Raw genomic sequence first — 13,552 nt, 5'->3', positions numbered from 1 at the left:
ATAAATAAATTAAATGTGATATAAATATGGTTACAGTACATCAAAATGCACTTGAAAAACCTGGGATGAAATATAGGCATATAGGCACATGTTAATAATGATTGTCTTTGGGGAGACTTACTATGATGCTGGTTTGTTTTTTATCCTCTTAATTATCTGAAATATAAAGCTTTCTATGTTTTAGCCTGAATAATTTAATCCAGAGAAAGCAAACTGTAATATTTGATGTTGTTTTATTTTATTTGTCAGCAGTTCACAGATACGTACTCAAATAACCTTAAGAATACAGATCATTCGCTTTCTTTTTTTAAAATTAAAATTTCTTGGGGTGACAATGGTTAGTAAAGTGACATAGGTTTCAAGTGTACAGTTCTGTAATACCTCATCTATATCTCACATTGTGTGTTCACCACCCAGTTCAACTTTCAAGGTTTTTACGGACAAGAAGACCCAGACCGCAGGTGGTCCCTGGGTAAGTTCACGGACACCTACTCCTCCTTTGAGATTTAGACTGCGAGCCCTTACTCTTCCATCTCAGGCCTTTCCTCTCTGCTTTCCAGCTCCTTTGTCTTCCCCCATCCTTCCTCCTCCTCTCCACCTCACATCTGCTGCTAACGCCTAAGTCTGAGCTTTCTCTTAGTCTCCCCTGCCACCGTCCCTCTGGGTTCCCTTCCTCCTTCCTCGCCCTCCTGCATCTTGGCAGACTCAGCTGCCACTCTTTCCGACCTCATTTTGTAGTTATCACCTAGTTGAGATCTCTGAAAGGAGCACATCGCTCTCCGGTTTCTTCCCTCCACACCAGAGCACATCTGAAGGGTCCAGGCTTTCCACGCCCCTTCGGGCAGATTACCTCCACTGGTCCAATCAACAGTATTCAGAGCATCACAACAAGACGCTCCATAGCAATTCATTCAAAAGGAGCTGCGGACAGGACAATCAATAGATAAAACCACTGACCCCTTTAATAACAGACATATAGTTAGTTCATTGGTGGCACTGTTTAAGGAATTGCACTGCGGGGGATAAAAAACGAATCCTTGCTTCCAGTCACACCTCATTCTTTTCTCCCACCGGGTGTCCTTCCAAACACTACTGGATGGCTTTTAAAAACCCATGTTTACTAGACTCGTGAGTTACTGAAAATAACTCTAATAGTACTCTACTGAGTACCACGGCATGTGCTTGTTGCTGTGTAATTACTCTAGCCATCGTAGGAGGCTGGTATTATCACAACCACCATGGCTACGTCATGGCTAGAACCCAACCTTGGTGAACTTTTGAACGGCAGCTGAATTGGCCACCCCACAATATACCTCTTGGGCATATTGTCAGAGCTGGTTATTTTTTAAGAAATAGTAGACACAGGAAAGACTCCGAAACCCTGAGTAAATGGTACCCTTTGGGGAGGGATGTTTATGTTTCTACGGGAAATCTCCATTGTAAGGGTGTCTCCCTCTGTACCAGGAAGGGAAGGATGATTGTACGTCTGTAGAAATGCTTCTCAGTGGAGAAGACAAGTCTTAAATCTGCATTAACAACCTGACCCCTGTTCACTGTGCTTTTCCTGTCCCTCCCATAGCTGACTCCCCCCTCCCCTCCCCCATCACCTAACATTTTCCTCTGTCTTTAGCTGGAGAGGGTATTGAAGGTGGTGGCTTGGGCCATTTGGGGGAGTTACTCAGTTTTCCTGGGTCCTCCCATGTATACAGGAGGGATACATGTTATTAACCTCTTGTTTGTTTTTCTCCTGTTCATCCGTCTATTATTACAAGGGTGTCTGATTACAGAGCCTACAAGGGAGAGGGGAAGCAGTTTTTCCTGGCCTGCACTTGCTAGAGTAAGGAGTGGCTCTCCCCCACGTCCTGCCCCGCCGATTCAGGTGAGACAGTGGCATGGCTCAGCTCTCCTCGAGGGGTCCTGTCTATTTCATAGGGCTCAAGGCAAGTTAACATTTTTGTAGGTTATCCATCTCCTTCTCTTGGCCACAGTAGGAGTGACATCCATGAGGGGAAAAGAAGTTGTTGAATGTTTTGGTTGTTAAGCCACACACACCAGCTTTGTTATGGAGGTGTAGGAGGTAGGGAGTTAGGTGGGTTCCCCCCCGACATCCCCTTGGCTGACATACTGCATGGACAGCCCTGGAGCAGAAGCCATAGGCAGATCCTAGCAGACTAGATATGTCAGAATTTAACTCTTAGTTACAACTATGAAGCAGCCCTTCTTCCGAGTCGTAGCTGCATGGGATGTAGTCATGTCCTGGGGGTCTGTAGCCCGCCTGTAAAGCAGCTTTCGAAGGTATTTTCTGCTTAGGATGCTGGAAGAACGTAGCCTCTTGAGCGTGAAATGTCCAGCTCTGTTCTTTCCTTTCTGCTCATAAGAAAACGTCACTGACTCACAATCACAACCCCCAGAGGTCTTACAGACCTCCGCTGTTCAACGACGTCTGGCCTGTCACATAGACCCAGACAGAATGTCACTGGGAACTGAGTGAAACAGACTGCTGAAGCTTGCGTAAGAACCGACCCATCCCCACAGCCCACGACCCTGAACCCCTAACTCATGATTACGCGTCACTGTTGATCTATAAAACCCCTTGTCTGGAGCCCATAGAGACCTAGCATTTCCCAGGGCAAGCTGTCCGTTCTCCATTGTGTAGCGTTATACACTAAATGCCACTTTTTTTTCACAGTACCCCAGTGTCAGCATAATTGACTATCGCGTGGGTGGGCTTTAATTGGAATTCCCTAATTACATGCTTCTTCCTCTCTTTGGTAGTATATGTATTATTAACCTCAGACAGAGCCTTTTTTTTTTTTTTTTTTTTTTGTATTTTGTTTTTTTTGTTTTTTTTGTTTTTTTTTTTTTAGTAATTGCCAATGGTTTGGGACAAGTGTTAATTGCACTTGATTATTCTCACTGTAAATTTTCAGGACGAAAAATAAAATCAGCAGTACTGTAAGGAATAAAATAAGTGAAAATAAACAAACCCTGAATGTCTGCAAGAACCGTTTAGGGGGTCCTCGGGGCAACATACTTTTGAAAATAATGCTCAGACCCTGTTGCCTCCCACCCCAGCCTTGTTCCCCCATGAGTTTCCAGTAAAGTTATGCAGAGACGGCATGACATGTGATATTATAACAGATTGGATGCAGAGCCAATATGAGAACACAGCTGTCTTTTTTCAAGCTCACTAAGGAGATTTGCACAGATACAAGACAATAAGGCCCTAATCACTATTTTTAATGTAATTATTTGTATTAAACATGTTATTTATATTGGCATGGAAAGGGCTTATTGTGAGTCATAAGGAAAGACTTTCAATGTTTCTAGGTTTTCATTTCTACTTTGGTAAATACTGATAAATAGAACCCACATTAAAAATGCCCTCGATTGTTTTTAAGAGGATAACGTGGTCCCCAGACCAAGAGTTTTGAAGACTGGTGAGGTAGGGCATGTGGTTGCCTTCCTGCTCCCTAAAATAAAAATTTGAAAGAGGTTAAACCGTCTCTCAGTGAGCTGATTTGTGTTGACTGGGGATTGTGGATCAACCCTGGGATGACCTTGACAAAGGATGGTGCCGTTATTTGCTGCCGGTTCCCCATCATTTCTCAACCTCAGAGACACATATGCCATGGTGTAGAGCTTTCAGAATAGTTAATGGTTTCTCTTCTAGAAAAGGTGGGTAGGGATGACAGTCAAACATCAAGAGATAGTACCAGGTGAACTGAAATGTGTGAATACCATGGGAAAGGGGACAGGATTTTGCGTGCGCATAAATCTGTGTTTTTCTGCACACATCGGTGGAATAGCAAAATGATTACGGCTACAGTAATTCATCACTGAACATTGTCAATAGATTCTTGGAACTGTGCAAAACGACGTCTAATGAAACCTATTTCCTAGGTAGGCTAATTGGTATAAACACGATTTAAGTTCCTAAGGCATTTCATCAACATTATAACGAAAGGACATTGCACATAAATGACGTTGTTCGACGACCTGCTGTATAGAATGGGTAAGTCATATGACAACAGTGCTTTCATTGAGTGTGAGTATGATTAATACTGCTTGTTCTATCAGAAAACTCCACGTCTCAGTGATCAACCCAACATATGTTTCCTTCTTCTTTACGCAAAGATGTTTCTGGCCAAGTGGCTCTGGGTGACTTTTCTGTACAACAGGACTTCTTGTGTATTAATATGCGTGAATCGCAGTGGGGGCGGGACATGTTGCAATGAAGACTCTGATTGGGCAAGTCTCCGAAAAGACTGAACTTGTGCATTTGTAAACAAGCTCCCAGATGCTAGTGATCACAGGCCATGGACCAGGGTTTCAGCATCAAGGCTACGAACACAACTGTGTGGGTGTCTACTACTCGTGTTCCTCCTCGCTCCCAAGGAAAAGAAAATAGAGTCGGGGACCAGCTCACCAGTGTCTGCCGTATGCAGAAATGTACATATTGAGATTTATTGGGGGATCTTTCTTTCAGCTTAGGTTCATTTGGTGCATTTAGCTCTGAAAAGACTCTGTCTAACTAGGAAAGCTTTCTGCGTTTTCGTATTGCTGGGTAAGGAAAAGAGAGTAAAATACTGCTATTCATACTTAAAATTGTTAAGACCTGCCTCGTAGGGATTCACTCAAAGCCCATAATATTTTTCATAGTTTTCAACTATGTCCAGAAAATTCCCTCTAAAAAAGTCCATATTTTGTCTCAGTGTCTAGAACTAGGGGTTGAGGTGTCTGTAATGGAAAATAAATGAGGCAAATGAATTTCAGTCACCACACAAGGCAGTTGTTTTAATCTATGTTTGTATGACTGATTTAAAACATGGTTCTGTTTTAAAAAACATAAAAATTAAAGATGGATGTTCTCTAAAGAGACCAGTTTACAGCTAAATTTTCAACTAAATTGTTAAATGATTTACATTTTATTTTCTTATCTAAGCACCAAAAGATTTGGTTCAAATTTTATCTACTTTCCTGTCTGCCATTTTAGGCAACGACTAGCCCCTTGGTTAGTTTTCCCTTTTTGTTAGTTATTAAGAAAAACTGCAAAGAGAATGCCTGGATAAAGTTGAAGGATTTTACAACCAGGCAATGTTCCTGGTTTTATAACTCAACACTTTTACAAAATTTCAAGTTAGAAAATTGAAAGCTGAGTTTTCAAGGAGGAATGTTAGGTGTTGCTGGTTTTTGATAACTAGTTTGAAGGATCTATAGAATCACACACATACATACTTCTGGTAAAGGAATGGTTTCAGAGTGGCTGACTCCACTGAGGATTTCCATAGTTCCTTGATATATTGATTCTAAAGTGGAAACCGCATGGCTGACAATGGCAGGACAGAGTACACTGTTCCTGTATCTCTATGAGATTATTATGGAACCCCTTGTAGATCATATGGGATGAGGAATCATGTGGTACGGGATCCTTCAGTAGCCACTGAATTTGACACCAGTCTACGTATCCCAAGAAGACAGTGCTTGTCTGAGCAAAGCCTTCAGCTGTGCAGGAACTCAGCCTCATGGCAAAAAACCTGCTGGACTTGAAAGAGGTAAAACATGGCTTCCAAATCTTGAGATGTACGAGGTTGGACAATTAAGTTTGCGAACTCCTTCTAGAAAAAGTGCTCCATACCTCGTCGCTGAATATCATTGTGATCACCTTCGAAGGACTCCTCTTGGGAAGCTATGCGCTGACACCAGTGCCTAGTCCACCCTTCAAAGCCATTTTGGAACTCTTTTTCTGGAATGGCCATCAGAGCTGTCATCATATTACCCTTGATGTCCTGAATGTCATCAAAATGTCTTGCTTTCAATATTTCCTTTATCTTCAGGTAAAGAAAGAAGTCATTGGGGGCCAGATCAGGTGAGTAGGGAGGGAGTTCCAATACAGTTATCTGTTTACTGGCTAAAAACTCCCTCACAGACAGTGCCGTGTGAGCTGGTGCATTGTCGTGATGCAAGAGCCATGAATTGTTGGCGAAAAATTCAGGTCGTCTCACTCTTTCATGCAGCCTTTTCAATACTTCCAAATAGTCAACTTGGTTAACTGTCCAGTTGGTACAAATTCATAAAGTATAATCCCTCTGATATCAGAAAAGTTTAGCAACATCATTGCAACAAGTTCGTGAATTTCATTGTCCAACTTCATATGGAGAAGTATCACTGAAAAGTCTGTGGGACTGGAGGACACCCATTTGCTCCTGCAATAGAAGGGCTTTCTTTACCTGAGGAGCCTGAGGGTGGCAATACTGGTGAAAAGGGAGGTATTTTAGGGAACTTTTATAGAAAAGCCAATGTTAAATGTTAAGTCACTTAACAGGAATACGCTTAACAAGGGGAAGCTCATGTTGAACTTAACGTTAAATGGAAGACAATTCAGGGATGAAATGTGTCCAACCCAAAATGAGTTTCCCAATGTGACAAGCATTAGACAGGAGAAGGAGAAGAGGAAGAGGAAGAGGAAAAAGAAGAGTTCCCTGATCTTATCCTAAAGAGGAGCGTTTTATTCCCTGATAATACCTCACGACAACAAAGTAAAAAGGAACCAAATGTTGTGACAAAGAATTAAAGAGAACTCAGACCATTCAGTCTGCTTTGAAGAAAATAAATAGGAAGAGGGGGGAAATGCTGCTGTTTTTAATAATACATCCAAGCGTCCCACATAGAAATACTTTAGGTTCCATTCTTGCCCAGGATTTTTTTTTTTTTTTTTTTTGGTAAGGTATGGACATCACAAAATGTATTCTCTTAAAATCCCAAGAATGTTCTTGTAGATGAGCAGAATATACACAATATGAATGTGCTTTTAACTCACATAGGTAGACATTATTTTCTTACACAAAATGTTCCTAAAAATTAATACAACATTTGAATATGAGACAATCAAATAACAATCTCCAAGCTAAAAAGAGAACTTGCGGTCCATAAAACAAAATAAAATAATAATAATGGTAAAATATTGCATTTAGACAAAATCATCAATGACACTGGCCCAGCATTTCATGCTTATTTATCCTTTTTCTTTCTCTTTCGAATCGCAACCTTAAACCTAATAAGCTGGAGAGTCACTTTTTCACCTGACTGAATGATTTTCACAGTTGTCTTTAATCTCATCAAGTTTTTGAAATGTACATTTCAAATTATAGCATGAACACATTCATTGTTCCATTTTCTAGCCTTTTAAAAATAAAGCGAAAATCAGTAAGATATTCAAATAACCGTATCACATCACTGTGCAGAGATGGTGAGTCCATCAAAAACTAACTATCGACTGACAGACATTTCTTCTCTTCATGGTTCCCGATGGTCAGATGATACAGGAGAACATATGAATGAATATGTTTATATAGATACTTATAAATACATAAATAATATACATATGTGATAGCTATATGCGGTTGGACAATTACGTTCGCTTCCACAGTGGAAAATTCGCGAACATAATTGTCCGATCTCATACGATACATGCATAAATATAAACATCATATAAAAGCACATATGGATATATCCATGTGTGGATATTTAAATAATAATATGCACATATTTAAAAATTATTTTCCGATGAAACAGCAAACTGTTAATAGTCTGGTTACTAGTCACGTCGAGGGCTCTAGCTAGTCAAATTCTCATTGAGTCTTTTTGACTTTGGGTCATGATGATTCCTGAACCAATGTCTGTGCTCAGGACTCAGGTCTATCAGAAAGGCTGAGCTGAAAGTGAAGAAATAGTTGGTCCCCCAGGTGGAAATCATGGTAGTTACCATGACAAGAGTAAACGAAGTAGGTAGAACCAAAACAGGGGTTCACTACAGGTAACTAATCAGTGACCGACCGGATAACGATATAAAATTTCCATGTCGGATTTTTTTCTCCTGGACCAGGTAGACTATGCAGTGGATGCTCCATCCTGCTCAGGTCAAGTGTTATAAATTGTATCAGAGCACAGGATGCTTGAGGTATCTCTTTGCCTACATCTCTCTTTGATTCCTCTACCTCATTGAGAAGGTCATATGACCCCAGAATGACTCACAGACATGTTTTGAAGGTCTACAAACTCTGATTGGAGAGAAATGGGAAAGTTTTGTGAATGCATCCTGCAGCCATTGGGTGGACACAGTGGGAAGGGCGTTAAGGGTTGAAGAGCCCAGGGAAAAGAACAAAGCCAAGAGATGAAATGACACAGGATGGGAGTCAGAAACAAGTATTTCAGCCACTCTGCGAGCTTGGCAATGTAGATAAAGGCTGGATGGTGCAAACTGAAACCCGAGTTTGGGAGGTTCAGTGTAGGTGAGAGCATTGTCTTTACAAACTGTGTTTTAGGAACTTTAATCCGTTGTCGTGAGGAAAGCAGGTCCTTTGAAATCAACTGTGTCTCACCTGGGAATAGCAGTCCCTTGTCTCTTTCGGAGATGATTCCAAGATACCCTTTCCTCCCCCTCAAAACATTACCTTGTAAGAGAATAGTGGGTCAGATCGCTGAGCACCTTGTGTGTTATGTGCCATTGAGTCAGCTCCGACTCCTGGCCACCTGTGAGTGAGTGACGTCCACACATCCTGTCCTCACAGCCCTGCTCAGCTCCTGGAGACTCAGCCTGTTGTTCCTTTTGTGGGGTCCCTCCATCTCATATTTTCTTCTTCTTTTCCTGCTGTCTTCTGCTTTTCCACCATTACTGTCTTTTCCAGAGAACCCTGCCTTCTCACGATGGGCCGGCCCCAAGTAGGTCAGCTTCAGTGTTGTGGTTTTTGCTTCAATGGTGTTTCCGGCTTCATTTGCTCCAAGACCCATCTGTTCATCTTCCTGGTGGTCCTGGGTGTCTTCAGAGCCCCCCTCCAAGGTCATATTTCAAATGAACCAATTGTTTTTCTAATCCACTTTCTTCACTGTCCAACCTTCACATCTGCACATAGTAATTGGTAAGATGAGGGTGAGCATGACTTTAGCCTTGGTCTCTAATGACACAGCTTTGCTCTGGGTGACTTTTGCTAATTCTTCCATTGCAGCCCTTCCGAGTCTCAGCTTCCTCTTGATTTCTTGGCTGCAGACTGCATTTCAATTGATGGCTGAACCAAGGTAGGCTAAACCTTTAACAATTTAAATCCTGACATCTTGAATGAATGAGTGGAAAAATGAGGAAAGACGCGACAAGCCGTGGATTGTAAATAAATGGCTTTGCTTTCCTGGTGCTGAGTATTTTCTGATTAGGGACCGATGTGTCTAAATAATTCTAGCATGAGCTAATAACTCATGTTCACTCAACAGATAATCTGCAAAGACGTAACAACCCTGGGGGGCCTCTAGTTGTAGTTTCACCGGCATATTTTAGTTCCATAAATAACTAAAGTCCCCACTACAAGGTGCTTTTGAATATATTTGAATGGCAATTTGAGATTCCATTGTTGTAACAAGATACATGTGAGTACTTTCCTCTCATTAAAATGGAAAGGAAAACTTTTTGGAACAAAATGGCGACGGGAGGCAGATAGTACCCTTGACTTCCAAGCAGTCCAGTGATCCCAAATTCTGGATTTAATACCAGTTGGTTTCAAAGACTAGATTTCAAGGATGTTAGTTTATCCAAAGTTCGCCAAGTCCTTCAGCATGGGGGTTTTCAGCAGCAATCTGTCTTATTCTCGGAGCCTAGCTTGCTCTATCCCTTCCCACAAAACTATGAACTCCCGCCCCTCCGCCCTCTCCTCTCTCTCTCTCTCTGTCTCCTTCTCTCTGTTTACTTTCTTGGAGAATCTGGGCTGTCAACACGCAGTAAAAACCGTTTACATCTCACTGTTAGAGCACTACACGTTGAAACACTCGTTTTACAACTCAGTCCACTGCTTCAATAGCATTGCCAAGATGCCAGAGATTAAATCATACCTCTCAAGAGCGTTGATGGTCTAGAACTTAATGAAGGAGAAAGGCCCACTGAGGTAGATATCTTCAGCTTCCAGCCGAAATAGCTCACGGTAGATTTGTCTAGAAGTTTGAAAGAAAAAAACAGAAAGAAAAGAAAGAGTATACTGGCAAAGGGAGTTACATAATTCTGAGGGTTATATTTAGAGTCATTTCCACAGTGTGAAAAATAACAGAGGGAAGAATTCCATTAATAATGTGCGTCTAGCTTCCTGGTAACACAGCTTTCCAAGCAGTGAGGCGGTGCTATCCCCATACCTACGAGGAAATCCTTGCACATAACAATGCTGACTTTAATATGTCATGTCTGACCGTGCACAGCCAATGTCATGTTGTTTTCATCTTTTATTATTTGTAAGCCTGGGACTCATTGCAAAAAGGAGGGAGGCCTGCCAAAATTGCCAAAGGATTTCGTTTCACCCATCAGGAGTCCTCAGAACGTCTCCTTTCTCACACCTAAATGCTAAATCAACATTGTTCTGTTTTCAACAGTGTCTCTACCTGTCTTTCATTTGTGCTTCTCAGGATAAAGTACAGAATCTGTCTCAACCAGTACGATTTCACATTTCCCTTTTTCCTCATTTGTGTGTGTTGTGTGTGTGTGTGTGTGTTGAGTTTTATTTTGTTTTTCTCTACCAAACCCTGCTTTCTTTTGAGATGAGCCTGATTTCATCGTGAGCCAAGAGGCATGAGCTAACCGACCTAGCTATTCTATGGCCTCTGTTCCTTTTAGGATGTCCTGGAAAAAGACACAACCATGACCTCTAAACTCTATGTTCCGTAACAATTACGGGAACATTCACTGCACTGGGGAGGGAGATGCAAACATTGCAGGAGAAATAGGCGTCCTGTGAAGATACAAGACAGGAATGGGCACAGTCACATGATAAGAACTGACTGGGACACGGGGAGACTCCCAAAGTATTTATGTGGTGAATGATTCCCATCTATCAATCCAGAAACCAAAGCCATGGTACCCAGGAGGGCTGGAGACTAAGGACAGCAAACTTTCTTTTTCCTCTGTGTGTGTGGACTTTTGGGATTTCCTTCTTGAAAGGAGGAAGCCTGTAGCATCTGCAGGGGTCTTCCCTTGAGGGGATCAGTGAATCCTGAGTGGCTTTAAAACTGGCTTGCTCTCTCCCACGTGTGGGTGTACATTCAAAGGAAATGAAATCAAAATTGTGTAGAGATACCTACACCGCCATGTTCCTTACAGCATTTTTCTCAGTGGCCACCATATGGAAACAACCCAAATATCTACTGATGGACGACCGGGTAAAGAAAATGTGGTGTGTCCATACAATGGGATATGAGAAAGATGGAAATCCTGCCATTTGTGACACCATGGATGGACCCAGGGGACGTGATGCTAAGCTAAATGAGCCAGACACAGAAGGACAAATACTGTATGATCTTGCTTGTTTATATGTGGAATCTAAAATAATGAAACTCATGGAAACTGAAAGTATAGTCATAGTTACCAGGTGGGGAGGGGGAAGTGGTGTCAAAGGGTACGCAGTTTGGATTATACATGATAAATTAGGTTCTGGAGGCTTTCTGTATATCACACAGCCCGTAGTTAACAATACTGTAATATACACTTTAAAATGTGCTAACAGGGTAGATCTTATGTTAACGTTCTTATCACACGTAAAAAAATTGTGATAATAAATGGAGGTGGAGGAAACTTTTGAAGGTGATGGGTACGTTTATGGCATAAATTGTGGTGATGATTTTGCAGCTGTCTATGCATCTCCAAACTCATTATGTTATAGACATTAGCTATGTACAGACTTTGTGGGCCAATCATATCTCAATAAAGGGATTTAAAAAAGAACAAAAAAAACTGTCCTACTGCAAAGCAAAAAAGAAGTCGTGCATTTCCCATGGATGTGGGCTGGGAAACTTTTGAATGAAGGAAATTTTGAGAAGCCCATTCATAAAACGTGTTGCCCGGGCCGGAACACTGAATTGTATAAAAAAGTCAAAGCATGTGCCAGAAAGATTTCAGAAAGCCTTATCTAAATTCCTGGGGTGGTCCAGGTGATAAGGATTTGGTGTGCCAAATTCAGTTCCTTGCTCTGTGCATCCTGACTTTTCTAAGTCAGGTTCTACCTGCTGGATCCTGGGGGACGGGTCCTCACCGTGCTGGTCTCTCTCCTCCAAACAGGTTTCTAATCCTCGGCCTGACCCATCTCCTATCCATGGCCCGCTTCTTCAGTTTCTCCACCTAATTTTGACGGCGGACACACACGTTTCTTTGTGGTGCTTGGAACCTTAGAACCGTTAGCAGGTTATTTAAAAGACGTCCTCATTTTTAAGCTAAGGGAGTGGCTCAGACCCGATTGTAAAAGGCACCTCTGAGCCCTGGGTACCTTTTTCAGGTTTTGGACATACCCAGGATGGCATGTGAGGTGATCTTTGCTGTGTCGGGGACACTTTGGTGACCTTCTTCCTCTGGGCTGTGTCTTGAATTTGTCAGGTGTAAGAGCGAGCTTCTCCCTGTAGCTGAACTCTCCTGCCTAGGAGCTGGCAGAAGGGGAGAACCCACCCAACTTGGTTAAGGGCCTCGCAAAGAGCTAGTGGTCATTGGTGGGATAAGAGTGAACACCCTGTGTGAAAGATCTTATATTTTCTTGTTTTTTTCATGGAGGATGGAATCCCTGCTATGGGCTGGATTGTGTCCCCTGCCCTCAAATAAATATGTTGAGGTCCTAACCCCCAGCATCTCCCAATGTGACCTTGTGTGAAGATGTGATGGAATTCATGTGAGGACAGTAGGAGGATGCTAGTCCAGTATGGTCGGTGTCGTCATAAAAGGAGAGATTTGGATACAGAGACTCACCCTAGGGGAACGGCGTGTGAAGATACACAGGAGAGACGACCAGCTACAAGTCACAGAAGTGACCCTCCCCTCTCAGCCCACAGAAGCGACCAAGCGTGCCAACACCTTCATCTCACGCTTCCAGCTTCCACAATGGGGAGAAACAGATTTCTTGTCATGTCTGCCTCCCAGTCTGTGATATCTTGCTATGTCAGCTCTAGCACCCTTATCAGACCAACCATTGCCATAGGTAAGAGGCCGTGGGCGACCGTACTTAAAGGGCATCGTTGACCACGAAACAGCAACGATCGGACCGTGAGTTTGAGGGGACAACAATATACATGGAAACTCAATTCACTAAGTGGAAAATTCTCTTTCTTCCCTCCCGGGTGAAGAAATGCAAATACAAACAGTGACGGGAACTCATGTTTTAAAGTTTCAAATGGGTAGTACACGAACAGATAAGACATTGTAAGTGTTTTGATGGTGGCAGTGTGACCCCTTGAGAGGGAAGTCTGACAAAGGTCGACACTTAAAAGGACCATGCATCTGGCTCCACCATATACTTCCGCTTCTAGAAATGCACCCTGAGAAACACACTCCCTCACGGTAGAGATGTGTTGGTGTAAGAGTGTGTATCCCGAAGAATTGCTTTGTGAAGGAGCACAGAAATAAGACAGAAAAACTAAAAAGAGCATTGATGGAAGTTAGTTAAACGATTGGAATTCATACGTGGAATATTAGGCAGTTGTGAAAAAGATAGCCTGCTTTTGTGAGCACAGAAATCCGACAGAAAAACTGAACCTGTTGATAGAA

The 13,552-nt window shown here is 42.3% G+C and overlaps 1 protein-coding gene across 3 annotated transcripts in view; it reads left to right on the top strand.

Moving 5' to 3' along the window:
- PUDP (pseudouridine 5'-phosphatase) overlaps window positions 1-13,552 on the top strand; it is a 495,490-nt gene that overhangs the window by 453,664 nt on the left and 28,274 nt on the right. For 2 of the 3 annotated variants that reach the window (XR_012493489.2, XR_012493488.2), the window contains one exon: window positions 9,006-9,075. The exons of the other annotated variant lie outside the window; for it this stretch is intronic. The gene's annotated coding sequence lies outside the window, so the exon portion shown is untranslated. The remainder of the gene's footprint in view (window positions 1-9,005; window positions 9,076-13,552) is intronic. 3 annotated transcript variants of the gene reach the window in all.

Source organism: Rhinolophus sinicus, chromosome 18 (genome assembly GCF_057876585.1).
Source record: "Rhinolophus sinicus isolate RSI-liver-muscle chromosome 18, RSI-T2T, whole genome shotgun sequence".
Taxonomy (NCBI): domain Eukaryota; kingdom Metazoa; phylum Chordata; class Mammalia; order Chiroptera; family Rhinolophidae; genus Rhinolophus; species Rhinolophus sinicus.
This window is presented reverse-complemented; position numbering and strand designations above follow the sequence as displayed.